Source organism: Callithrix jacchus, chromosome 14 (genome assembly GCF_049354715.1).
Source record: "Callithrix jacchus isolate 240 chromosome 14, calJac240_pri, whole genome shotgun sequence".
Classification (NCBI taxonomy): domain Eukaryota; kingdom Metazoa; phylum Chordata; class Mammalia; order Primates; family Cebidae; genus Callithrix; species Callithrix jacchus.
Window position 1 is genome coordinate 112,147,318 of NC_133515.1, and position 27,806 is coordinate 112,175,123.

At 47.8% G+C, this 27,806-nt stretch overlaps 1 long non-coding RNA gene across 1 annotated transcript; it reads left to right on the plus strand.

The window, feature by feature from the left end:
* Positions 1-13,146: 13,146 nt before the first annotated feature.
* Positions 13,147-19,837, plus strand: LOC118147421 (uncharacterized). The gene is made up of 3 exons (XR_008476502.2): positions 13,147-13,417; positions 14,128-14,177; positions 15,618-19,837. It is a non-coding gene; the product is annotated as an uncharacterized LOC118147421 (long non-coding RNA).
* Positions 19,838-27,806: the final 7,969 nt, after the last annotated feature.

Below are 27,806 nucleotides of genomic sequence, written 5' to 3' on the forward strand. Positions count from 1 at the left end.
TTTTAATCATGTTTACATCCACAACGTTAATTTTTTTTAAGGTACCACAGCATGATGCATGCTCTATGATGCCAGCAAGAGGAAGCCTGACCCTCTGACTCTAGGAATGCATAACAGCCTGCTTTGTGATCCCAGAAAGCTCATCGTTGGGGCTAATTTGAAAGAAAAGAGCTGGAGAGCTGATGTTTGAACTGTCCAGAGGAACATGCAGAAGTCGACACCACAATGAGGAATCAGAAGTTCTGACCTGAAGAAAAGGAATTTGTCACTCCCACCCTGCCTGCCTCACATTAGACACGCTCCTCTGAAACGTGTCTGCTGGTCACTGCGTGCCAGTCATAAACGAGCCGATCCCAAGAACAGATGTGAATCAGACTTCTTCCTAAAGGGTTGGTACACTGAAACTCACGCCGCTCTGCGTCTTCCAGGTGAAGGGTGAGGATGAATTTGCTCTCTTCGGCTCTCCTCATTGCACACTAAGGGCTCCCAGCAGCAGTGGGGTGGGGAACGTGCCTTTTCCTCCTGGGGAGGCCAGCAGCCCCATAGAGGAGCAGCTGCAGCTGAGGGTGCAGAAAGCCTCCAGGCCAGCCCCAGGAAGGGCAGCTTCTGAGCCCTCTGGCCTTGGCAATCCCTGGAGTTTCATGACCCCAAGCTGAGCACGAGGCCAGGGACATCTGAGGATTTGTGCTTCACCTGCAAATGCCATGTTTTAATTTTCCACGATCACTCCTAAAAGGGGATTTTGAAGATTCAATGGGGATGTCTGGGTGGAGACAGGCCCTGGAAACACCAGGCTTTTCCTTGGTGTTTGGTTTAGAGGTGCTACTCGGTGCCGAAAGGCTGAATTCTTGGTACTGAGCTGAGCTCGGTTTCCTCTCGGGACATTGCTACACGGGTGTGGGTGGTTTGGATGAGGACCTACCATTCCGCTTCACAGAAACAAACGATTTGCTCTTGATAGGGACAAGTACAGAGGCCTTAACGCGATTGGCAGTTGTCTGAGGTTTATGCTAATTACATCTTGAGCACTGCCATTGTAGACCTACTCCTTGAATCAAACGCTGGATGGAGGCGGGTGGATCACGAGGTCAAGAGATCGAGACCATCTGGTCAACAAGGTGAAACCCCCGTCTCTACTAAAAATACAAAAATTAGCTGGGCATGGTGGTGCGCGCCTGTAGTCCCAGCTACTGGGGAGGCTGAGGCAGGAGAATTGCCTGAACCCAGGAGGCGGAGGCTGCGGTGAACTGAGATCGCGCCATTGCACTCCAGCCTGGGTCACAGGAGCGAAACTCCGTCTCAAAAAAAAAAAAACCAAAAAACCAAAAACGCTGGGTGGAGGCAGCAGGGCTTAGCAAAGCCATCCTGGACTTCACTTCATCCCAAGCACGTGGCGAGAGTCTCCACTCAGTCACTTTATAGCTCTGCAGTCCTGGATGACTTAATTCTCAGAGAATTGTTTTTTTCTCATCTGTAACACTGGAATATTTATCCTGTTAGATTGTAAACGACCTACATGCTGGGATGGTTTGAATATGATTTGTCTACACCAAGACCGGTGCTAAGGCTTGGTCCCAACTAGAGTGGTGTTCGGAGCTGATGCCTTCGGGGGTGATTAGCTGGTTAAGATGGACGAACCTCTTTCCCCCAAATCTGGGTTAGCTCCGACGGGAGTGGATTAGTTCCCACGGGATCAGGTAGTTACATACAGCAAGGCCGGCTGTCCTGGTGGGTTCCTTTCTGTGCACATCTTCTTCCCCTTCCTCTGCTGCAACATGGGACCAGAAGACAAGCTGGTGCTTCTCAGACTTCCTGGCCTTCAAAATTGCCAGCCAAGTAAACATCCTTTCTTTATAAATTACCAGGTCTCAGGTGTTCTGTTAGAGCAACACCAAACTGACTAAGACACAGGACTGCACCTAGGGAGGAGTCAATGAATGGCAGCTATTAGTGTCGGCTGATTAGAATCTGCAGTGTCTCCGTCTGCTCACTGACCATTTACTCACCGGTTATTCAGTGCACCGGCCAGGTGCTGAGGGCAAAAAGCAGCGGAGACAGCGTTTTAAACTCTAAGTGCTTCCTCCCATCAGGCTGAAACCCTCATAGATACCAAGTCGCAGGGCCATGACTTTGTAGCTTTTTCACCCTTTTAAACTTATACAAGATGGTGGTGTCTTTTATGCATAGTGAGTTTTTTTCTTCCATTTAGTTCCCAGAAGGCGGTGATTAAAGCTCAGCAGACAGGTATTTTTCATGACATTCTGATTCCCACACAGGGAACACGTGGTCAGAACGCTTCTCGCCCAGGCCGGCGCTCCCTGGGATCCTTGTCTGAAGAGTGTGCTCTGTCTGTGATTGTTTTTCTGCCTCCCCAGAGTCGAGGCTCCGGCCAACTGTAACGCAGAGATGAGACCAGCATGTTGGCTGCCAATCTTCCCACAAGGAGCCCGCGTGGATCCCCTCTGTCCACCACAAGGCGGCTGCCCTGGTTCTGAGACTTGGTGTCTCACCCTGTAAATCCTGGTATGGAGTCATGATGGTGGCCTCCTCCAAGCCATCCTTAGCACACTCTGGGAATGATCCTTCTTAACAGAGGCTTGCTGCTTTCTCACTCCTGCCCGAACTTTCAGAGGACAGCGGTGGTGCCCCTGCAGTGGGCGGCCTCATTCTTCTCTCAGAGGTGCTGTGCTCTCTGCTCCCTCTGACCCCACACAGATGGGCCTCATGTGCACGGTGTTGTGTCTCCTCAGCCTTAGTTCAATGTGGCCCCACTTCTCCAGCACCCACTGAGCTCTGCCCAAATGATGCCTTCAAAGTCCTCTGTCCTTCAGGACCACGTCCCAGTGCCCTCCTCCACCAGGAGCAGTTGGAACCCTTCTGCATTCTGCACCCCACCCCACAGCATGGCCAGCCCTGCAGAGGCACCTCCTTCCTAGGGCCTGAGTGTGTTGAGAGGGAGACCCTTCTGGCCACCTGCCCTCCCTTCCTCCTTTGGAGCAGTGTCTCCCCCAAACACAAGTGCTCAAGAAAAGTGTGTGGAAATGTGGAGAAACAGAGGGTGGGGGTTGGGCTTCACGTCTTCACGTGGTCAGCTGTAGGCTGTTTCTGCCCTCCTGCTCTACCCCCACCCTGCTGGGATTGCCTGCCCTGGGCTTCAGAAGGAGCTCCTCTGGAACCCCATGAGCCCTTTGGTGAAGTGCAGGAGGATGCCACAGGCTGCGGCTTCCCAGGGCGCTCTGCTACCCAGGCGTCGCTGAAGCTGCCACTCTTTGCCGGATCCCAGGGACTGTCAACAGAGTCATAGCCGAAAAGCACTGGCCCTGCACAGCTCCTGGGAGGGGAGGACGGCGTTTCTGTCTGTGGAACTTTCACCCGTTTCTGAGCGTGTGGCAAACACTCTTTGCCAGGGGTTTATGCACACAGAAGAGCGGTTCCTTGGAAGTTTTGGGCACACACATATGTTCATTTCACTCACCACAGCCTCAGCAATGCAGGGTGGATGTGACTGAGATAGAAGGAAGCACAAAGATGCTTCCTTATCCTCACAAGCGTTTACTTCACTTATTATTATTTGAAATGGGGTCTTGCTCTGTCCCCCAGTCTGGAGTGCAATGGCACAATCCTGGCTCACTGCAACCTCCGCCTCCTGAGTTCAAGCAGTTCTCCTGTCTCAGCCTCCCAGGTAGCTGGGATTACAGGTGCCCACCACCATGCCCAGCTTTGTATTTTTAGCAGAGACTGGCTTTCACCGTATTGCCCAGGCTAGTCTTGAACTTCTGACCTCAGGTGAGCTGCCCATCTCGGCCTCTGAAAGTGCTGGGATTCCAGGTGTGAACCACTGTGCCTGGCCTACTTCACTTTTAATTCTTAGTCCATCCCCACCCTCAAATCTGTGGAGCTAATTATGCAGGAACCAAGCTTAAGTTAAGCCTTGGTTATAGTGGACTTGTCTGAAGGTTTGAGAAAAAATGAAAGAGAAAAAGACGCCCTGACACAGATGGGAAGAACGAGTCACAGGAAGAACAAGGTAGTGAGTGGAAACTTCAGGAACATGGGCCAGTGCCAGTGCCTGGAAGTCAGCTCCTGTCTTCCGCCACACTGCGGGGGTTTTGCAGATACCCTTAAGGCTGCGGGACTGTACTTCTCCATGCCTCCTTCATATCTGTGCTCAGCCAGGCAGATTTGAAACAGATACTGAAACCTGTTCTCTCTAAGAGCACCCCTGCCTCAACCCCAAACCAACCTCCGTCTGAGGAAGGCAGAGTAGCGGGCAGAGGGAGCCAGGGGCACAGACAGGCTGGTCCTGGCAGCCTCGCACGTGTGAGCACAGCGAGGCCTGGTTTCATGGGAGGAGGAGCTCTGCAGCTCCCAAGCTGGGGCCTGGGATGCAGTCCTAGCTCCTACAACCACCAGGGAGGGGCAGGTTGGCCACCTCGTGTCACTCACCTTGGAGTGGATGCCTAGGGAGATGGAGTAGCTTTCCAGAGGCCACAGCTGGTCACAGGTGATGGTGGGGTTCTTTCCGCTCGGTGGAGCCCTCCTGTGATGGAAGTCAATTGGATACAAATTTGACTTTGGGGAAGGGGTTTTCCTTCTCTGGCCGTATATTTTGATCCATAATGTGAATGTGGCAGGAGCACGTGAGATGCGCAGCACAGGAGAGGCCAAACACAGGAGATGCGCGGGGCCCAGGAGGTGCAGCGCACCTGAGAGGCGGAGCACCCGAGAGGCGGAGCACGTGCGAGGCAGAGCCCCTCCCAGCTTGCTCAGGGCGTCTCAGGTGCATGCCTCAATGTTTTCTCCAATCTCAAAGCTGGCTTCTGTGCTCTATCAGGAATGATCACCAAGATGGGCTGGCTGGGCCTGGCAGGTGCATCTCTGAAAGGATCTGAAGTCTACAAATGCATTGAGGGTTCAGCAAAAAGCCCTGAGATTCAGATCAGAGATGATAGATAGCAGGGTGGTCTCCAAGTGGTTCTGCTGATGACCCCAGGAGCTCCTGCAGTGTAAGGGTGGGTGGGGTCCTTCAGAGGGGCAAGAGGCTGGCTGCTTTGAGAGCCTTGGAAAGGCTGTGTTTTCCTAATTCTGTGAGGAGAGTTCCCAGGGCGTTGACCTACATAGTTGGTCTGCATTTCTCATGCGTGTGCATTTTGGTTTTTAACTACATAATTTCTTTATGGAAAGTAATTAAAAAAGATTGTGCTGCAAGTGACCCTGTATTGAACAAACCTACATACTCAAAACTCACACAGCAGGCAGTTTAGGGAACTCACTCATGGGAAAAATCACTTCCAACTAGTTCAGTGGTGGCTGGGAACGGGGTGGAGGAGGGTGTAGGGGTGGCGGCTGTGGGCTGAGTCTCAGGGACAGGTCAGGTGGGGACGGCTGGGTGTGGGGAATAGGCACATTCTGGTGAAAGGGGACAGAGGTGTGCTGTCAGGAGCAGGAATGGGGGCTGTCCCAGCAGCAGTTGACGTGTCACTCACCTGCTGGGCCTTGAGAAGTGAATTCGGAGCCACACAAAATACATCTCATCCAGTTTTCCCAGAACAAAACTGTTGCAGAGAGTTAGCTGAACTGTGTTATCCTGTATCTTGTTTTGTGTTTTTCTCACTCAGAATGAGGCTTCACACTTGCCCGGGAAGGGGGGTGCTTGAGGTCGGGGTGCGTGCACTGGATCTCGGATGATGGACAATTCTGTGCTCAATCACACGCTGCCTTCCATCACCTTCTAGCATGGAAACTGGTGGAGGGCTCTACAATTTAAGACAATTCACAGGATGGAGGATGAAAATTAACCACGTTCCATTTATTTTTTTATTTTTATTTTTTTAATTTTTTTTTTTGAGACGGAGTTTCGCCTTGTTTCCCAGGCTGGAGTGCAATGGCGCGATCTCGGCTCACCGCAACCTCCGCCTCCAGGGTTCAGGCAATTCTCCTGCCTCAGCCTCCCGAGCAGCTGGGATTACAGGCACGTGCCACCATGCCCAGCTAATTTTTTGTAATTTTAGTAGAGGCGGGGTTTCACCATGTTGACCAGGATGGTCTCGAACTGTTGACCTCGTGATCCACCCGCCTTGGCCTCCCAAAGTGCTGGGATTACAGGCTTGAGCCACCGCGCCCGGCCACGTTCCATTTGTTATACTATGTAGTATCAACTAGATGAAAGGCAGTGTTACAGGGTTTAAGACGGGGCCTCAGTTCCGAAGACTATATTAAGTCCACTTGATTAACCACCTCCTGCCTTCCAGGGACCCTAATGGGTGTTTTACTTCTTTTACAATGAATCCTTTCTATAGTCCTCAGAAGTAATTTTATCCTTACTGTCTATAGGAGAAGGCTGAGGCTCAGCAAAGTGAGATCACTGACCCTAAAGAAAGAAGGGGTGCCAAGGCTGGAGCCCTGGGTCCTTCTGACGATGGACCTTGTGCCCCTTCCACTCTGCGTTGGTCCAGTCTAGGCTCGGAGCTCAGGTGTTCCACTGGGGACAGAGCTTGAGCCCGTGGCTGATTTCCCACGGGATGGCTGTGTGTCTTCCAGTCTGCAGGCAGAGGCGGAGAGCTCCCTGCACTCTGCCACGTGCATCCTGCAAGCTGATGAGGTCCGGGTGCCGGGATTGGTACCTTCTTGTCAAATCTTAATGAACTTGCTTTTGCGTTCTGGTTAATTATTCTGACAAATGGCCCGTGGTTGTCTGAGGACTACACATGGGAGTGGGGCTCCGGTACAGGAGCCACAACCCCACAGAGCTCCAGCTGCACCATGGCGAAAACGCCAACAAACGGAAGCGCGGTCCGGCCTGGGCTCTGCACTCTGTCGTGCCTGCTCTGGAAGTCCCAGGCACCTTCTGTGAATTTATTCTGGCCCAAGGATAATTTGGAGGATCTAGAGTTGAAATGGTTGGGTTTATTGAGATGGTGAGGGGAAGCGTAACAGGGATTTCTTCTTGAAAACAGGGGTAGGTACATGTGAATAGCTGAAGTTAGCTCCCAATTTCTCAGTTCAAGAGCTTGTGACTCTTCCCAAATGGTTTCATTTCTGACCAACACAGCTCTCCTGTGTTGAAAGTCAGTTGCATGCAAATTTGGCTTTGCGGAAGGGGTTTTGCTTTTCTGGTCGTATTTCCTGGTTTGTAATGTGAGTGTGGCAGGAGCACAAGGGTCTTCTTTTCAGAATGACTTTCAGAACTCAGCAAATGGGAAATGTGCAGGAAGCAGCGAAGGCAGTCCTGCTGAGGCTGGGGGTGCCTTTGCCTCTGGACATACCTCTTCACCCGTACCCATAAGAGCATTCTCTATCGCGCTGGCAGAGATTCGTGTCTGGTCCCTGAAAGGGATGCTGCCCCTCAGTAGCGTCTTGCTGCCGTGGGATCGAGTGTGAGTCCTCTCGTGCTCACAAGCCACGGCCGGCTTCCTCCCTGGTCTCTCTCCCAACACCCATGTATCCTCTCAGCCACACTGAGCAGCCGTCCGTTTGTTCCTCTGGGCCTTGCTGATGCCACACTCTCTGCTCCAGCCATCTCTCCCTCAATGCTGAGAAAACTCAAATTCATCCTCTAAGACACAGCTCAAGGGCCACCTCCACTTGGAAGACCTCCCTGACCCAGGACTTACCAAGATGTTTCTGGAGTGGTTGTGTTCTAGGATTATTCTCTGCTTCCTTACCCATCTCCCGGATGGATTGTGTAGTCTTTGAAAGCAGGGACTGTGTCTGGCTTTTCGTTTTACCTCCGGGACTAGGAGAACACTCGACAAAGAGCATGTGGTCGTGTATATCGGCTGAGGGAGTAGAGTAAGTGACTTCTTTGTGACTTTAGATAAGGAAAAAGAGCTTTCGTTGAGAAGAAGTATTCGTTGTAAAGGAATTTGTTGCCAGCACACTTCCATTTACCAGCAAATGTTTAATGAACATGTCTTCTGTGTGTACCATAAAGCAGTCCAGGGCATTAAGCAGGAAGTTTCTGTTACGTAAAAATTCAGAGCAAAGGTATGTTTTGGGGGCTTTTACAAAACAAGTAGATTTTCAGTTCCTAGAACAGTGCCTGGCGCACGGCGGGCACCTGCCAAACATTTGCTGAATTATCTAGAGCTTAAAATGACTTTCCACGTATGTGACCTGACACTGAAATTCATACAAAATCGCAAGGAAATGTGCATAGATTATGATCCCAATTTTAGATGAGAAAACGGAGACACAGAAAAGTGAAGTGACTTGTCCCATGCTATTGGACTTGGTGGCACAGTGCAGAGCCAGCAGCGGCCGGGCAGAACCTGAAGTGAGGTTCGCTGTGACCGCCAGTTGGGAAAGTCTGGGAGCTCACACGCACCCTCATTGTTCACACAACAAACGCTCTCCGAGCACCTACAACGTACAGGCACTGATTTTATGGTTAAGTCACTCAGCAGTCAGCTGGCAGGGGACAACTGTGCCCCCCCTAGAATGCAGGGGTCTTGCTCATGGAGTGTCTGCAGCATGATGACTGCACAGGGGAATGCCCAGGGCATGAGGCCTTCCTTGGAGAGTTTGACTGTGTGCCTCAGCTGTCCCTGGGCAGGGGATGAGAGAAGCCAGGCCCATGGCAGTTAGCTTGGTATATAGCTCCGTGGCAGCTGTGATGGGATGGGGACCACAGATGATGAGTTGGCACTGCATGCCAGGCTGTGCAGCACAAGCCTTGAGGACACGAAGAGAAACAGCACAGTCACTGTCCTCAGAGCAGTCCCAGCCAGCCAGGAAGACGGACGCGGAAGCAGGGGGAAGTGGTACACACTGGGACATGGCCTGTGCGGGGTTCCACTCCATCTCAGGAAGAGGCCGCTGTGAGACAGGTGCTGACCAGAGCAGGGGATGGCTCGTGTGCACCTCGAGGTGGAGTAGGGACGGGGACTGGGGCTTATGTTTAAGGCAAGGGAAGCAGCATATTCAAAGCGGAAGTGTTTCTGCAGAACTGGTAAGTTGAAATACATGAAGCATATAGTACAAGCGGACAGGTGGGAAGAGAAGGCGAGAGGGGGACAGGAAAGCAGGAAAGGACTTCCTGTGAGCCAGGGAGGCCCTCCACACAGCTGAAGCTAAGAGCTCTCGTACAGAGGGAGTCAGTGCAGGACCGGGCAATATGCCTGTTAGAGGCTTGAAGAAAAGGAAGACGACAGTTGCATCCAGCCGGTGTGGATGGCTTCCAGCGGACCAGAAGCTCCAGAAGCTGTGCTCGTTGGGTGAAGGGCCTCAAGTCTTCCTCCTCTGACGCTTCTCTGCCTTTGTGCAGACACGCATTTGGGGTGTTTTCCGCGCAGCTGTGTCTTTCCTGGAGTGGGATTGAGGCTTTGATTTCCCCAAAATCACCCTTGCCACTCCTTCTCCAAGGCTGGCATGCAGTTCTGGTCACCTTACTCTTGAAAGAGCACTTGGGTAGGAGTGCCCCGTCGGGAGGTGTCTCTGGCCCAGCCTCCCCTCAGTCTTTCCAGGCTTGCTCCACACCTGCGGGAGAGCCTGGGATTCCGGCCTGGGCAACAGGACCTCGCGGGTCCTCCTTCCCTCCCTTGGCAGTTGGCACTGCGTTCTTATACCCGCTTCTCACCTACCCTTTGATTCTGGCTACCTGTTTGGACAACTCCCTGGCTTACTGAACTCAGCTCTCAGCTTGCTTCTTGATTCTGTATATTTGCTGAATAAATATTGAATGAATGGAGGCCTTTGATCTCCCCACTGCTGACAGCTCTTGGTGAGACACCGCCATGGCCTTGATCTTCTGAGAACCTTGCTGGCCACCTGAGGACGGCCTGTGATGTGTTACCTGAACAACTGATGTTTGCTGGGTTAAGTCACGTTGTGTTCTGCGAGGCATGAGCAGACCCTGGCTGAGACTTTAGAGTGAACGAGAGCACCCACACAAAGTTTTATAAAGTCTTTGTCCTTCCTGTTAACATTTGTCAACTTGTGTCTCCTCTAACCTAGAGGGTGGTGACTGCCTCTTCCACATCCAGGAGCAGACCTTGGTCACCATGGAGACGCATCCAGCTGAGAGCTGCCCACAAAGACCGTACCATGAAATGTGCTTTCTTTTTCTCTTCCAAGGCTTCTCTTTTCAGAATGACTTTCAAAACTCAGCAAATGGGAAATGTGCAGGAAGCAGCAAAGGCAGTCCTGCTGCGGCTGGGGGTGCACTGTGGCTTCCGGGAGGGCTGAGGCACTGCCTTCATGTGCCAAGTATTTTAAACGCTGAACCCAACCTGGAGGGTAAATTGCCGTCTTCAGCCAAGTCAGACTTAAAAGCAAAACTGAACTCATTGCCTTGGCAGACTGCTCCTCTGTGAGGTGCAGCTCTACATTCTGACAACACACAGCACTCGTGCTTATCAGAAACAACAAAGGCTGCCTCGGGTCCCGCTGTATCTCTGTGTTTAGAATTCGTATCAATGTTAAAGATACTTTAAGAACATCCTCCCGTTATTTTATGTATCACTGATAGGCGAGTGGACCAGAAGAGTTACCAGTTTAGTGTTTCCAAGTTCTTCTCTCCTACTTGGCATTTATGCAGAAGAAAACACCTGTGCCCTGCGGCAGGGTCGTTTCCAAGTACTGAGCTCAATCGGGAAGTGGAGACTGCCCAGGTTCTGCTGTAACACTGCGTGAGCCTGGTCAGGTCACCTGCCTCCTCTGAGATTCACAAAAGGAGCAATTTACACGCACATTCTATGCCACTTGTGTTTTCTCTCCTTGGCATTTTCTAAGGGGCTCATGCAAAGTGAGCTAGGAAAGAATGAGCAGTAATTGCTGACTTGGTTCATTACTAGTCATCAGATTAGCTTGAGTTGTTCTATTTGTGTTTAATAATATTTATCAGTAGAACTGCAAATTACTAACATGCAGTGTAACATGGAGCCCACAACGAAACTAAAGAGACAAGGAGCCCACAACAAAACTAAAATACTCCCTCTGTAGAGACAGGTGTTTTGAGGAGGTCAGTTCGTGGTGGTTATTCTGTGGGGTATGTGTTTGTGTGAGACAGGTGTTTTGAGGAGGTCAGTTCGTGGTGGTTATTCTGTGGGGTATGTGTTGGTGTGCATTCGATGACTGAAGTGGTTCATCCCGTACCCATAGTTCATAACCTGCCTTTCTCACTTGTCTACATGTAAACCCTTGTATACATTCAACATGAAGACTAGTCTCTTTTTCTCCTGTATTCTTCTCTGTGATGAAATAGTGTGCCTTCGCATTGAGGTGCCAGATTAGCCTGTCAGCTGAAGTGCAATGAGGTTCATAAATTCGGAAAGGAGAGCTTCATTTATCCCACAGGGCTGCAGCCTGCAGACCAGCCATTCTGACTGGCTGGGAAGTGTGGCCTCCAGTCAGAAGCTGGAAACAGACTCTAGGAGGAAGGGGCAAAGGGAATGGGAATTTTTGCTGAGTGGTGTGGCTAAGTATAAATATTCAATAAGCTATAGGAGGAATCATGAATAATTATGAAAGAAAAATCAGGCATGTGAAGTTGAGTTTCATGCCTCCCCAGAGGACTCATTTAAAAAAAAAAAAAGGTGCTGTTAGCATGATTCAAGGGTGGAGTTTTCTGCTTTCTGAGTTCAAAAGGTGCAGCAGAAGACATGAAGACCCTTACTCTGCGTCTTACTCTGCCCCTGGCCAGTGGACTCTGATCGGGAAGGAAAGCTGCTCAATTGTACTGAAATTGCAAAAGCGTGGGGCAGCGTCTGGCAGGAGCTGGGTCAGCGGTGGATTCTTGTGAAAGGGCTGGTTTCTATTCATCCTTAGGGAGTAAACCTAATTATGATTAGCAAGTGAGGGAGCTGAACCACACCCATTTGACTTCCCATCCCCTCATGGCCTGAAACTCAGTTTCCAAGATTACTCTGGGGTCCTCTTGGCAAAGAGGGGTCCTGTTCAGTGAGTCGGGTGTCTGACAATTTTATTTTTATTTTTCAATACTCACCCTCTTACAGCTTTTATTTAGTATATTTCCAATATTTGTCTACTATAAACAATGCTGTGATTTTTTTAAAAAAGTTGGAGGTTAATCTTTTTACACTTTCAGGGAACGATATTTTTTACACTCTTTGCACTTTCATACAACAATTGAGCATCTTCCCTTCCTGGCCAGGGGCCCAGAGAGTGGTTCTGCTTGGTATAGAGGATGCAGACTAAGGGTCTTCATGTTCTCTGCTGCACCTTTTGAACTCAGAAAGCAGAAAACCCCACCCTCGAATCATGCTAACAGCACCATCTTTTTTTTTAACATGACTCCTCTGGGGAGGCATGAAGCTCAACTGCACATGCCTGATTTTTCCTTTCATAAATAATTTTTAGGGTAAATTCCTAAATGTAGAATTGCTTGTTCAAAAAGAGACTTACAACTTACAGACTTGGGTACTTATTGACATATTTCTCTTTTGAAAGGTCTTACTCAACAGATTTTTCACTCTCTTCTGAAAAGTAATTGGAAACTTATTGGTTCCGATCTTGAGAGTTCATCATTAAGATTCTTCTTTCACTTACCTAAGAGTTATGTACCAAAGGGAGTATTTAAGCACACAATGGAGAGTCATTGGAAGAAGGTTCCTGCTGCCATGCACACCTGTAGGCTCATGGGTCACTTCAGCTTTCAGAACAGCTCAGCTTTCACGGTTTTGTGATCGCTGTTTCCACTAGTCTGATATACTGTTTTCCTTACACTCTTCCCCACTTAATCATTCTCAAAATAATTTTGGCTCACGTTAGGATGAAAACATGTTATATTGTTTTGCATTGCGTTTTTATTTTCATTTTGAAGAATACGTATTTAAGGCTATACATTTCTTATTACTACAGATTCTGTTGCATTCCATAATTCCCTGTGTAGTTTCCTCATTGTTAATTTCTAAGGAGTCTTTAGTGGTAGTTTTGCCAATAAATCCACTGAAAAAGATTTTAAGAAAATCGAAAGTGGCTTTATTCCAGTAAACAGTTTGCAAACTGAGGCGACATAGTCTTTGGCACAAAACAAAGTGTGTCACAGAGAACAAGGAGGGTTTGTCTTTTATAGAGGAAGTTTCTGCCCAGGTTCCCACCTCCTTATGCAAATGAGGGGTGACGTTTGCTGAGTTCTGATTGGTCAATACAGGTCACAGTAGACTGGCTGGTTCAGGCCATGTGAACGGAGACAGTTGTAGAAGCCCCTGAGTGAGGCAGCTACACAGAGGACCAGTGTGACCTCCCGTGTGACCTTGTGAGCAGATGGACCTGGACTGTCTTTTGAGTTTACGCCCAGTGAGCCACTCGGGAGCCATCTCGAAGGACTGCCTCTTTTGGCTTCACATTTTGCTTTCTTTCTTTAAGAGTTTTTAGATTTTTTTTGTTGTTGGCAAATTTTCTTTTTGTTTGCTTATTCAAAAGCTCTTTCCAGTTTTGTGGCCTTGAGGTAGACACGGTAACCTAGCTGATAATACAGATCTTCTTTGTGAATTGTGCCTTTTATCGTGTTGTAATACTCTTTTTTTTTTTTTTTTTTTTGAGACGGAGTTTCGCTCTTGTTACCCAGGCTGGAGTGCAATGGTGTGATCTCGGCTCACCGCAACCTCCGCCTCCTGGGTTCAGGAAATTCTCCTGCCTCAGCCTCCTGAGTAGCTGGGATTATAGGCACGTGCCACCATGCCCAGCTAATTTTTTGTATTTTTAGTAGAGATGGGGTTTCACCATGTTGACCAGGATGGTCTCGATCTCTTGACCTCGTGATCCACCCGCTTTGGCCTCCCAAAGTGCTGGGATTACAGGCATGAGCCACCGCGCCCGGCCGTAATACTCTCTATTCTATTTATCTTAGAGAAATTATCTTTCATTTTTTAAGTGTGCGTCTACATTAAGAATGACTTTGTGCCCATTTCTCAAGTAAGATGAGACATTCACCACAGTTTTCTTTTTAGTAAATGCTCAGTCAGAAACGCAATGATTTCACATCCCGAGTATTCATATTGTTACTGATCAGTATATTATTAGTGATCGTATTACTACGATTAGCCTTATTAGTCTTTTCTAGTAAAGTCTGTTGGATTTCACCTCAGAATTAGGTTACATTTTTGTGATTTATTGTTAGAGTGTTTATTCTCATTTATTTTAACCTTCTCCATTCCATTCTTGCAGTGTTGAACCCTGTTCTGTGCTGATTGTTTGAAAATGCTTTTTCAAGAAAGGTACGCAATTCCTATATTTATTTTTCTTTTCTAGTAAAGTCTTTGTGTCAGCCTTGAGTTTGGCTACTTTAGATAACATTCTTTGAACATTTAAAATGTTTTCAAGTACTACGCTGTATTTAATACTAATCTGATTTTTTTCATTTCTAGGTAATATGTTATTTTCCTATATAATTTTTTAAAATCTGAAGTTACATATATATGTGTATGTATCTATATATAATTTTTAATAGTTTTGTATAAAATTTAACAACTTTTCCTGATCTTAAGCTGTGGATTTCTCTTTAGTTCCAAGGTATGTTAAACTTTTTTTTTTTTTGAGTCAGAGTCTCACTCTGTTGCCCAGGCTGGAGGGCAGTGGTGCAATCTTAGCTCACTGCAGCCTCTACCTCCCAGGCTCAAGCGATTCTCATGCTACAGACTCCCAAATAGCTGGGACTACAGGTGTGCACCACTACACTGAGCTAATTTTTGTATTTTTAGTAGAGACAGGGTTTCACCATGTTGCCCAGGCTGGTCTTGAACTCCTGGCCTCAAGTGATCTGACCACCCCGACCACCACAGTGCTGGGATTACATCTGTGAGCTACTGTGCCTGGCCAAGGTTTTGAATTTTGTATGTTCTTTTTACTTTTGGAATTCCTAATTTGGAGCTCTGAGATTTGCTTTCTGTTGGATTTCACCTCAGAATTTAGATCTGAGTTTATTTTTTCATTGTTCTAATTTATTGACTTAGTTTTCTGAATATTTCAGATGGCCCCATTCCACAGTCTGTAACTAGAGACTGTTGCTGTGTATGTTTTATGCACTCCCTCTTGATTCCAGATCACGGTTCCAAGGTCTGCGGGTGCCACGGTTTTGAATTTACTGAAATCACGGATTGGAGACTTGGAAGAGCCCCCAGGTGCATGCGGCAGACCACTTCACTGCAGAGGAGGGATGTGTGCAGAGTCATCTGCTTGGGTTTTTGTTTGTGGGTTTTTATTTTGAAATTTCTCTGCCTTGTCCAGTACCTTTTCTCCTTGTTGTGTATCCTAGAGAGGGAAGTCTGCTTTTCCAGGAATGGCAGCTGGGGTGGATTTCAATGGTGATTATGTGGCTCCCTATATGAATCTTTCAGACCCATATGAAAGGCCTGGAAATGCTTAGAGTTTCTGTTATTTTGCTTTTTCCGTTCAGGGATGAATAGTCTCTGAGGGGATGTGCATGCAGAGCAGAGTTGGTGACAGTGGGGAGTGTGACCTCCACGTGATTCTTTCATTCTCTGTCTTCCCTGGAATCTTCTCACAGCTCCTCCTGCCCTGTTAATTGATCTTTTGTACTGTCTCAATCAGGAGCACGTTCTGGGCCTCGTCCACAGCTCTGCTGTAGCCCTGAGCGATATCGGAGGGATTCTTCCTCATGAGGCTCAGGCCACCATTCTTTCTGTTTCCCACTCCAGGTCTACATGAGAGTGTCGTTTCAGTGAGAACTGCAGAGCTGTGGAGAACGTTCAATCCCATTGTGCAGCTGCACCTGGAACCTGGAAACTCAGAGAAGTTAAACGGTTTGTAAATGACATCCACATGGAGCTGCTACTGGACTCAGATACAGGTTTAACTTTGGCATTAGCTGAGTGACTGCCGTGCTTGGCTAAGATGTGTTCATTCGCACTAAATCTCTTGCTGCAATGGGACCCCAGTGTCAGGGGATGGGCCTGGTGGGAGGTGTTTGGGTTATGGGGGTGGATCCCTCGTGAACGGCTTTGTGTCGTTGATCTACCAGGAGAGTGAGTTCTTGCTCTCTCAGTGCTGGGTTGGTTCTCAGGAGGAGGGATTAGTTCCCAGGAGTGGGTTGTGGTAAAGCCCAGACACCCCTCGGATTTGGTCCTTCTCGGCACCTTCCCACTGCCCATTCGACCTTCTCAACCATGTTTTGATGCAGCATGAAAGCTCTCGCCAGAAGCCAAGCAGGTGCCAGTGTCAGGCTTCCTGTACAGCCTGCAGAACCACGGGCTGAATAAACTCCTTTTTTTATGAATTGCCCAGGCTCAGGCATTCCTTCACAGCCACACGGGGACTAACCAGTGGCCGAGAGCAAACCATGTAGATTTGTTCAGCTTCAGCCTCTGTAGCCGTAACGTGGGGGCTAAGACGAGTGTGTAACTCAAAGGACTGTGCAAGATTCGGAGAGAATACATCTATGCCACCCGGCCTACAGTGGCACGGGGTGGCCTCTCAGTGAATGGGCACCACTCCTGAAACTGTATACTGCTACGGTTCTCGTTGCCTAAGGTGTTTCAGTTACCCATAGTCTGAATGGGTAGTTTTGTGATGAACAGTGTACCAGTTTGCTCAGATCAGAGTCATCCTTGGATGAAAGACAACTGGGAACAGGATATTGACATGGTCTTAGTGTGTTTCCCCTCAGCTCACTTATTATTAGCAAGCAGAAAATAATACCTTTAACGTGGAGATATCTGGTGGTTATCGCCTTAACTAAGTGATGACACGTGCACCACCAGTAATGGAACAGTTTCTGTGCTCTTCCTAAAGTGACGTGTAGAAAAGATAGGATATTGTTTGCATAGCGTTTTTGCCAACAGTAGTTAGTCTGAATCGAATTGTGAGAAAGCAACCAAGCTTGAGCAGTGCGATATCCTGCAGACAGCTGGCCCAGGCTTCCAAAGGGTCGGTGTAGAGGAATGCAAAGAGGTGGGGAAGTTACCTTCAGTTAAAGGGGGCTAAAGGCCTATGAGAATAAAGGCAGTGCAGGGCCCACTAGAAAATTAGGACGTGGACTGGATATGGAATAATACCTCCATGTCAATGTCATGTTTCCTGAGTGTAATAAGGTTCTATGGAAGCATTCCTTGTTCTAAGTAGATACATGCTGAAGTGTTTAGAAGTAAGTCAGGATACATGCAACTCCTTTTCAAATGGTTCAGCCAAAAACGTGCGTGTGTGTGTGTGTGTGTGTGTGTCCATACAACATGCAGAGATAGTTGTTTAAAGCAAATGAGGTAAGAAAAATAAGCCTACGTACGGTTCTGATGTTATACCAGTCATATTTGCAACATCACTTTAAAAGTTCCCGCTAAGGAGATAAAAGAAGCAACATCATGGCAGATAAAAATGAAAGAGCATAAAGGGCAGACAATCCACAGCCTTTACATGGCAGGAACTTAGTGAGGACTGGACACAGCAGTGTGTTAAAAGGGCTGCTCCGGTTTTAGTGCTCGAGTCTCCTCCAAAATTCTTGGCGGAACTTAATCCCTGATGCAGCTGTGTTAAGGGGTGCGGCCTTCGGGAGGGATCAGTGTTCTTAGGACAGGGCTGGAGAAAACCACTTCGGCTGCCTTTTGCCCTTCTTTCCCTCCCACCTCGTGAGGACACGGCCTTCCTGCCCTCTGGAGTGAGCAGCAACAAGGTCTGGTCTTGGAAGCAGAGACTCGACGCTCACCGGATGCAGAATGTACCCACATCTTCACCTCGGACCTTCAGCTCATGGAACTGTGAGAAATACATTTCTGTTCTTTATAAATTACCCAGTCTCAGATATTTTGTTATACTGGCAGGAGTGGACTGAGACAAGTACTAAAACACGTGATGAAAGCTGAGTAGAGTTAATTGTCATTTTGGCAACAGCGATTTGAATTTTAGTTAAGCTGTGTTTCAACTGTGCTGAAACTTCATTTGATTAACCGTAGCCTGGTTGGTCAGACAGGACCTTAACCACTGTGAGAGCATGTCCTTGTAGGGGCACGTGGCAAGGTAATGGGCATGGATGTGACCTGTCCCCTGTGCTGGCACCTGACATGCCAGGCGTAACTGGCATGGGGCAACTCTGATTTCACTTGTGTACGTGAAACTTAGTAAGGGCTTGACAGGTGGCTCACAAGACAAGCTTTTTGAAGGCCAGAATGAATACATGACTGAGTTAATAAACGATTCTTTGAAATGTTTGAAATCATGATGACTATGAGCACTTTTGCATTTCGGAAAAGAGGCTCAGCTGTCTGTAGATATTTTTCTCGGGAAACCTGCATGTATAACCAAAGATACTTGCTAATGTAATCAGTGAAACTAATGCGGGCTCCTTCACTGACAAACCCACCTTCCCAGGTGCAGCTGAGCAGGTGAACGCCGTGCTGAAGCAACTCCCCAACCCGTGTTTCTTAGCTGTTTCAAGCATAGCTTTTATGTCAACCTATTGTCTTACTGTCAAATTTCAGAATCAGCACCCTAGCTGAGGGCTCAGGAAGCATGGATGTTTCACTGAATGGGTGTCCCGGGGTTCGATTTCATTTCATCCATTTATCTTTAAGCAAATATTACTTGAATGGCGGTCAGGCGTGTTTGTGTGGAGCCTGAGAGAAGTAGAGCTTTGACATGGGACAAAGACACAGATAATGACCATGCATGATGCGTGTGACCGAGGCCTGTGAAGTGCTACTGCGGGGTGGGTGAGGGAGCACCTGACTCTGCGGGGCTAAGTCCTGAAAGGCTTCATGAGAGCCGTTATCTTATGAGATGGGACTTGAAGGATGAGGAAGGGCTTAACGAAGAACAGGGGAGGCAAATGCCACGCGCGGCAGAGTCACATTGAAGGGCACAGAGGCTCACGTGAGCTGATCAGTTGTGTTTAGGAAGCACAGAGTTTGTTGAAGCCCTGCATTTGCCAGAGGACAGGAGGTCAAGTGAGGTGAAAGAAAAGCAGGAGCCAGACAGCAAGGGACTCGTACTCCACCTAAGGGGTCTGGACTTTATTTTGCTAGCAACAAAAAACGACTGGGGTGCTAACGAGTTGGGAAGAGGCGTGACTGCATTTGCATTTTGGAAAGTCACGTTCGGCAGGATCCTGTGGTCCTGATGAAAGTGGGAAGGAGACTGAATCTGGGCAGATTGCCTTGTGGATTAATGCAGTGGTCCAGGTGAGAAGAGCGGAGCCAACTGAGGCACCCTGAGGCACAGCCAGGGATCTGGAGTTTGGCCGGGAGCGGTGCGTGGCTGATTCAGGAGAGGCTAGTTCTGAACTGCCCTCCCGCAGCTACCGAAGGACTCTGCATTTTGCTTTTGTGGAAATTACATCTCCATCTTTAACCCTTATCACGTTTATATGTATTAGAAGTAGAATTTATGACAATGGGTAGAAATGGATGTTTTATTCCTTAATCGTATCGGGAGGAGATTGTATAATTGCCAAACAGTTTTCTTCCGTATGTGGTATGGTTTGGCTGCTTGTCCCCTCTGGATCTCATGTTGAAATGTGACCTCCAGTGTCGGAAGTGGGGCCTGGTGGGAGGTGATTGACCGACGGAGGCAGATTCCTCCCGAGTCGTTCAGCGCCATCTCTTGGCGATGAGTGAGTCCTCGTGCGGTGAGTTTATAAGAGATCTGGTTGCGTAAACACGTTGGACAGCTCCCTTTTCTTACTCCCGCTCACACTCTTGGTAACGTTGGACAGCTCCCTTTTCTTACTCCCGCTCACACTCTTGGTAACGTTGGACAGCTCCCTTTTCTTACTCCCGCTCACACTCTTGCCAGGTGGCACACCTGCTTTGCCTTTGCCTTCTGCCAGGATTGGAAGTTTTCTGAGGCCTCACCAGGAGTAGATGCTGGCACCAGGCCTCCCGTACAGCCTGCAGAATCATGAGCCAATTAAACTTTTTCTTACAAATTACCCAGCCCCAGGTGTTTCCTTATAGCAACAAAAGAACGAACTAACGCAACATGCAAGTTTTGTTTTCATATCGTGTAGTGAATTCCACTTGGAAAATCCACCGTATAAATGTTAAATAACTGTGGGTTATTTTTCAGCCAAAAGATACTTTTTCTGTGTTTGTAATGGAGCAGGGATGTACACTTTTCAAAGGGTATGACTATTTTGTACGTTGAATTGGCAGAGAGCGACTTCATTCGACAGAAGCGCTGTATCCATGCGTGGACTTTCTGCAGGGAAGATGGAGGCCACCGTGTATGGCCTGCAGAGTAAGGGGTACTCCGTGGCCTTCCCTGTTCTCAACCATGGCGGCTCCATCCTTTATGATGTTACTTGGGTCAAAACTCCTAGAGCCCTTCTTGACTTAGCTCCTCACACCCCAGCTCCAGCCCCAGACGTCCTACAGTGCCTACCTCCAGATGTACTCAGTGGGACGGCTTCTACCACCCTGTCCAGACACTGCCACCTCTCACCTGGGCTATGGCCAGAGCCTCCCAAAAGTTCCTTCCATCACCCTTGTAGACTTTACGCCTTTTCCCTGCCCAATACCAGACGGGTCCTACTGGAAGGTAAGTCAGGGCTGCCCCTCCCTCTGCCCAAGGTCCCCTCATGGTCTCCAGTGCCCATGGTCTGGCCCTGGGCTACCCCTGCCCAGCCCCTGGGCTTCCTTGCTGGCTGCACCTGCCCTCCTGTGGACCCCTCTCCAGGCTCGTCTTTCCTGGCAGGTACCCTCCAGGTGTCTCCACAGGTCCCTGCTCACTTGCCTGGCCTTTCTGGGTCTCTCACACCCCATCTCTCTCCACATTCCCCAGCCCATTCATGCTACTTCTCTTCTACCTCACACATCTTAGCTATTTCTTTATTTTTTTATGCTTATCTCTGTTCTCTCGAATGTAAGTTGTATAAAGGCAGAGATTTTGTTCCTTTTTAAAAAAATCTGCTGTATCTACAGCACTTGTCACAACACCCAGAACTTTTGGGGGCTAGGTGAATATTTTGAGAAACACAGAGGGCACTCAAGTTTCTCAAGAAAGGGCTTTCTGGGCGAGGGAACTGCTTCCAGTGCTCACCTCATCTTGAAGCCACTCTGTGACCCCTGCAGTGGGGCTGGGTGCTGTGAGTGTGACCCTAGCAGTGGGGCTGGGTGCTGTGAGAGACTGGCATGTGCCCTGCAGGTGAGCTTCTGGGCCAGTCTGGGGTTCTGAGCTGTGTGACTGACTTCTCAAGTCACTTCCCCTTCTCCGAGTCTCAATCTATGTATGCGGAAGTGGGGAGACATTGAATGTGTGTAAGCGCCTGGCTAACACTTGGTTTTAAGTAAATGAGGATGGACTGAGGACAAATACTTGTGAGCAACGGTGGAGAGGTAGATGGGATGTGTTAGGGGGAGCAGGGGCTCAAGAAGCGGGTGCCTTGTTAGAAGCTGCAGGTCAGCACGACTAGTCTCCATACAGAAGGAATCCAGTCCAGGGTCTTTAGAAACCAGAGATTTGATGAGCTTGCTCTGACAGGCATGGAGTGTTTGCCATGGAGTTGTTGTTAATTTCTTCCTAGACCAGTCTGCAGCTCTTTCTGCTCTGGGTGAGAGCCGGGATCGGCCTCTGGACTGGCAGTGGCATTTCTGCCGGGCTGTGCAGGAGGCCACGGGCCAGGGATGCTGTGCCTCTGTAGGCTGTTGAGCTCTGAGCTGCTCAGATGCTCTGATTGAGTCACGTTCTTCTTATCCGCAATCAGGAAAGAGGACGTGATCTGACACAGGACACTGCATCCATTATAATCAGACTGGGGAACATTCTTTCTGATAAGCATTTTCCACCAACCTTGATGGCAATCAGCATCAGAGGGGGACCGGTTCCAGGGGTCAGCTCCGCAGGGCCCTGGCAGCTCCACGGGGGATCCTGCCTGCTCGGAGCCACGTCGTGGGGCTTTGTCCTGAGTACCTCCTTTCTGAGCTCCAGTCCCTCGCTGGTCTGAACACTGCACACATAGTGGCTTCAGCGGGGAAGACAGAAGAGCCTGAGCATTCGGCAGCACACGGGCAACATGCATTCCATTTTAAAAGTGGAATTCTGTCATTTGGATTGCGTTCTGCTTTGCTTTTTAAAAAAATTTATTTATTATACTTCAAGTTCTGGGGTACATGTGCAGAACAAGCAGGTTTGTTACACCATAGTGTCATGGTGGTTTGCTGCATCCATCACCCCGTCACCTACATTAGGTATTTCTCCTAATGCTCTCCCTCCCCAGCCCCCACCCCCTGCTCTCCCTCCCCAGCCCCCACCCCCTGCTCTCCCTCCCCAGCCCCCACCCCCTGCTCTCCCTCCCCAGCCCCCACCCCCTGCTCTCCCTCCCCAGCCCCCACCCCCTGCTCTCCCTCCCCAGCCCCCACCCCCTGCTCTCCCTCCCCAGCCCCCCACCCCCTGCTGTCCCTCCCCAGCCCCCCACCCCCTGCTGTCCCTCCCCAGCCCCCCACCCCCTGCTCTCCCTCCCCAGCCCCCACCCCCTGCTCTCCCTCCCCAGCCCCCACCCCCTGCTCTTCCTCCCCAGCCCCCCACCCCCTGCTGTCCCTCGCCAATCCCTCCACCCCCGACAGGCCCTGGTGTGGGATCTGCTTTGTTTTGTAAAAGAATGGGTTTGCTGTGAGTGAAGACAAAGCACCTCTGAGATGGGTTCAGACAGGTGGTAAAATAAAGAAGACATGGGCACTAAATTGTGGAGGAAGGAATGCGGAATTAACACCGGAAGACTTGGGTTTGAATCCTGGCTTCCCCATCCTCCCGTTCTGGAGGTGATTTGAGGACGGAACGAAATGCGGGATGCGCCATCAGTTCTGTGAGCTGTAAGTCACTCTACTGTACGAAGATCAGATACTATGCTCAGGGAGTTGCCGTTTGTAAACCCCCTCTCTCCACCCTTCTTTGTAGTGAAACCTAAAAATGGGAACACTCGGCTTTTCCCTTTCCGTGGGGGCCGTTTGGTAAGGCAACTTTGCGGTGCAAACCGTCACCTTTCTCTCAGGTCTCTGCCGTGGAAAAAAGAAAAAAGCCACGGTGGGGGTGTCTGTTATCAATAATAGAGTAGGTTATTGAAATGCAACGAAAGACACTTTCACACCTTGCACACTTGATTCCAAAGACCAAATAATGCAATTCCCAGTTTACCTCTCTGCGAATCACATTGTAAGCACATAAATCAAAACCTGCCCCACAATTACATGCATCACACCACCCACAGGCTTTGGACTCACTCATTTTTCTATGCTGAGAATGTACTTTATGTAATTTTTACTTTATTTGAATTTTAATTAGTGAAAATTATTTCTATAATTACTGTCCTAAATAACCTATATAATTAGCGTAAGTATTTCTAAAAGCACCTTTCAGAATGAGTGTTTTTTTTTTACTTCTCTTACGTGCCCCTTTTCATAAAGACCTGTTACCTCCCTGTGCTCACCAGGAGAGCAGCCCAAAAGAGGACTAGACTCTGGGGTTGGGGTGCATTGAGAAGGGTCGGATCCTCTGTCAACTTTTGAAACAAAAACTGCGGGTAAAATCAGTAGATTTTTCTCTGCCTGCTATGATTCAAGCTGTATGTCACCTCTAAATGCTTTCCATAAAGTCTCCCAATACTTTGTGTAAAGGGAGAAGGAAATTGACAGGCCTCAGTGTCACCTGGCCCCTGTGCTGTCCCAAAATATATCCCCTCCGTGGTGAAGTTGATTGGTCTTCAGGGGCGGAGCTGATGACATTCGTCTCCTCTTTCCTTTGCTCACTCACATGGTGCTTTCAAATTCCAACACCTCTGTGATGCAGGCTTGGGATATTGAGAGGCTGTGGCTGCAAGAAATCGTGGCAGAAAAGCTCTCTAAGGGCCTAGTGGGAACAGAAGAGGATTTCTGATGTAGAAAAAAAATGATGACAAGAGCAAATTAGGTTAGGTTTACTTCACTTCAACAAGATTCAAAAAGGTCTTAACGACGTGTGGCAAGAAGGCAGGTTTGTGGTTTGACTAAGGCAGGTGTGCAGACTCCTGGCTCCTCCCTGGGTACAGACACAGGTGTGGGGTTTCAAGGCCATGGGAGGGGCAGCCTTGAAGCAAAGGGCCTGTGCTTGGCCAGGGGGAGGAGGGGCGTAGGGGCATAGGAGCCTTGGTGTTTATATTCTGACGGAGCCAGGTGGGAAGGATACAGCCCATAGCAGCAGGCAGACCTGTGTCTGAAACGTCGTTCTTCAACTTACAAGCCCGGTCACCTTCAGCAAGTTCCCAGCCTACCTGGGCCTCAGGTTCTGCCAATAACAGGGAGATGTCGGCAGCCACATTGCAGAATGGTCATGAGGATGAAAATGAAATAATGTGTGCGAAGCATCTCACACAACGGCTGGAGAAAAATAAGCACTCGGTAACGAGAAGGGATTTTATGCAACGTTTCCTGTTAATAATGTTTTAATGGAATTTCATGGTTACACAAAAGTTGTCTGTTTTAGATATTCCCAGAATAACTGGGAACCTGAGAACTATGCCCCAGGAAGAGTGCCCTTTAAGAAACAACTTGGATGAATTTACGACAGTCTGTACCAATGGAGGTCCTTGAAGACAATGTTCATGGATAGTCCCTCCTGAGTGCTGTGGGAAGAGTGGTGTCCCCAAAAAATTTATGTTGAAGTTCTAACTCCTGGCAACTCAAAATGTGAGCTTGTTTGAAAACAGAGCTGTTGCACATATTAGGAATTCTTGCAGATGTAAGGTTTGTGAATTGCAGTCACACTGGGGTAGGGTGAGTCTCTATTCCGAGTAACTGGTGTCCTCGTACAAAGGGGAATTTTGGACAGAGCTGCAGAGAGAAGAAGGATGAGGTAAAGACACATGGTGAGAACACCGTGGGAAGCCAGAGGCAGAGACTGGAGCGAGGCAGCCACATGCCAAGGAACAGGGAGAATTACTGTCTGTCCCAAAGATGGGACGGCACCGTGGAGCAGTTTCTCCTGCACAGCCCTCAGAAGGAGCCAGCCCTGCAGGCGCCTTTATCTCAGGCTTCCAGCCTCCAGACCTGCGAGGCGGTAAATTGCTGCCATCTGAAGCCACCTCGTCTGTGCACCTGTGTCACGGCAGCCCTCAGGAAAGAACACACCAAGAATGTTTCTCCCCATGGGTGTTTTTTTCTGAATATCCCTTTTTCTTCCTTTGAATCATGTTTTTTTCTCAACCTGTCTAATCTCCAGTAGGCGTGTAAAATCAGTCCTGGGAACTTTTAGCCACAGTGTCATAATGCTTCAGAGTATCCCTTCTTGTTCAGAAGAAAATCTATTTTCCTGGTGATTCATTTTCTTAGCGATTCTGTTCAGAAAATCAAGTAGAGTGGGTCTTGGACCTCTGATAATCCAAGATTTTGTTGGAAATATTCCCCGTAATACTTCTTGCAGGATGATAAGAGAGATACAAAGGAGATATTTGTGAATTTGGAACCATTTAATATAGTGTAGGGCACATGGTAGGCGCTCTGCCATTTTTTCTTTGAATTATTATTTACTGAGTTAATGGACAAGTGTACACAAAAGCATGATGCACAGAAAGGGCCTGGAGAAAGGAAAATGGAAGGAGAAGTAACAGTGACTATCCCAACAGTGCCTTAGATGCTTGGAGCATGTTACAGTTTACAGTCATTTCCCCATTCTCTCGTTTCATCATCACAAAAATGCCTTGGAGTAAGCAAGGAAAGGGTATTGAATTTTCTTTTTTTTTGAGATGGAGTCTTGCTCTGTCACCAGGCTGGAGTGCAGTGGAACAATCTCAGCTCACTGTAACCTCTGCCTCTTGGGTTCAAGCAATTCTTCCGCCTCAGCCTCCTGAGTAGCTTGGACCACAGGCGTGTGCCACCACGCCCAGTTAATTTTTGTAGTTTTAGTAGAGACGGGGTTTCACCATGGCCAGGATGGTCTCGATCTCTTCACCTTGTGATCTGTCTGCCTCAGCCTCCCAAAGTGCTGGGATTACAGGCGTGAGCCACTGAGCCCAGCTGTCTGAACTTTTTTGATGAAACAAAAAACAAATTGAAGTCCAAAGTAATTGAATAATTTCCCAATGGACCCCGAACTTGCGATAACAAAGTTGACACTTCCTGATAACTGACCGCGTGCCAGGCATGAAATGCTTGATATAGACAATTTTCTTTAAATATCAAATTAGCCTTAAGGGACTTAGGATACCATCAAATGCCACATTGACTAAATGACATTTTAGTCAGTGATGGACTGCACATACAATGTTGGTTCCATAAGATTATAATACTGTATGTTTACTGTACCTTTTCTATGCTTAGATATGTTAAATACACAGATTCTTACCATTGTGCTATGATTGCCAATAGTAGTCAGTACGGTAATATGTTGTACAGGTTTGTAGCCTAGGAGCACTAGACTATACCACATAGCCCAGGTGTGAGGTAGACGAGAACCTCTAGGTTTGTGAACTGCACTCTATGATTGTGCGATAACAAAAACACCTAATTATGCAATTCTCAGGATGCACTCTTATGGTAAGTGATGCAAGGTTTTACTAGTGTTCCCAGTTTACAGAGCAGGAAACTGAAGCTCAGGAAGAGAAATAGCTTTCCCAAGGAGACACAACTATAGGTAAGCAGCTCAGATAGTCCAAGGACAAGGTCTGGGTCATTAACTTAATGTGATACTGTCTGCTGTATAGTTATTATTATTGGGTTTTTTTTTTTGAGACAGAGTCTTTATCAACCAGGCTGGAGTATAGTGGCACAGTTGCTGCTCACTGCAGCCTCTGCAGGTTCAAGCTATTCTCATGCCTCAGCCCCCCAAGTAGCTGGGATTAAAGACACATACCACCACACCCAGCTAAGTTTTGTATTTTTAGTAAAGAAGGGGTTTCACTATGTTGGCCAGGCTGGTCTCAAACTCCTGGCTTCAAGTGACTCACCTGCCATGGCCAAAAAAATGTGCTGGGGGGGTTATAGGCATGAGCCACTATGCCCGGCCTCCTGTATGGTTATTAAATGGTAGAATGTAGTGATCACAACTTTCTTATATACTACAAAAATAGCTACAAATGACAAGACAATTAGCTAATTAAATATGTAATAGTTGTATAAAAATACTTTTAAAAATCTATTAAAGGATATGAAATTATATGTTAAAAAAGCCAAGATATATACCAAATTCATGGATAGGGCAAATTGTCATTGTGAAGAAATTTACTTCCCCTCAACAAATCTACCGATGTATGCTCTTCTAATAAAAATTAAAGTGCAATTATTTTAAGAATCAAACTACTTCTTTTTTAAAAGAATTGTAAAATGGCTCAATTGAACTGATTAATATATGCATTCCCTCACATACTTACCTTTTCTTGTGATGAGAACATTTAAAATCTACTCTCTTAGCAATTTTCAAAGTACAATGCCTTCCTACTAAGTATAGCCATGGTGTTGTACAAAGATCTCTTGAACTCATTCTTCCTATCTAATTAAAATTTCGTATCCTTTGACCAACATCTCACCAACTCCTGCACACTCCCCAGCCCCTGGTAACCAACATTCTACTCTCTACTTCTATGAGGTTGACTTTTATAGATTCCATATGCAAGTGAGATTATGTCTATTTGGGCCTAGCTTATTTCATTAAGTATAATGTCTCCCAGATTCATTCATTTTGTTATGAATGACAGAACATTTTTAAAAAACACTATTATATATATATGTATATGTGTATATATATACACACACACACACATATAGACCATTATATACATATGTATATGTATATAATGCTACAATAAACATTAGAGTGTATACATATCTTTGATATGCTGATTTAATCTCCTCTGAACATACACAGTGTACTGAAATTATAACCACAATGAAATGTTACCTCACACCTGTTATACTGGCTATGATGAAAAGATGAAC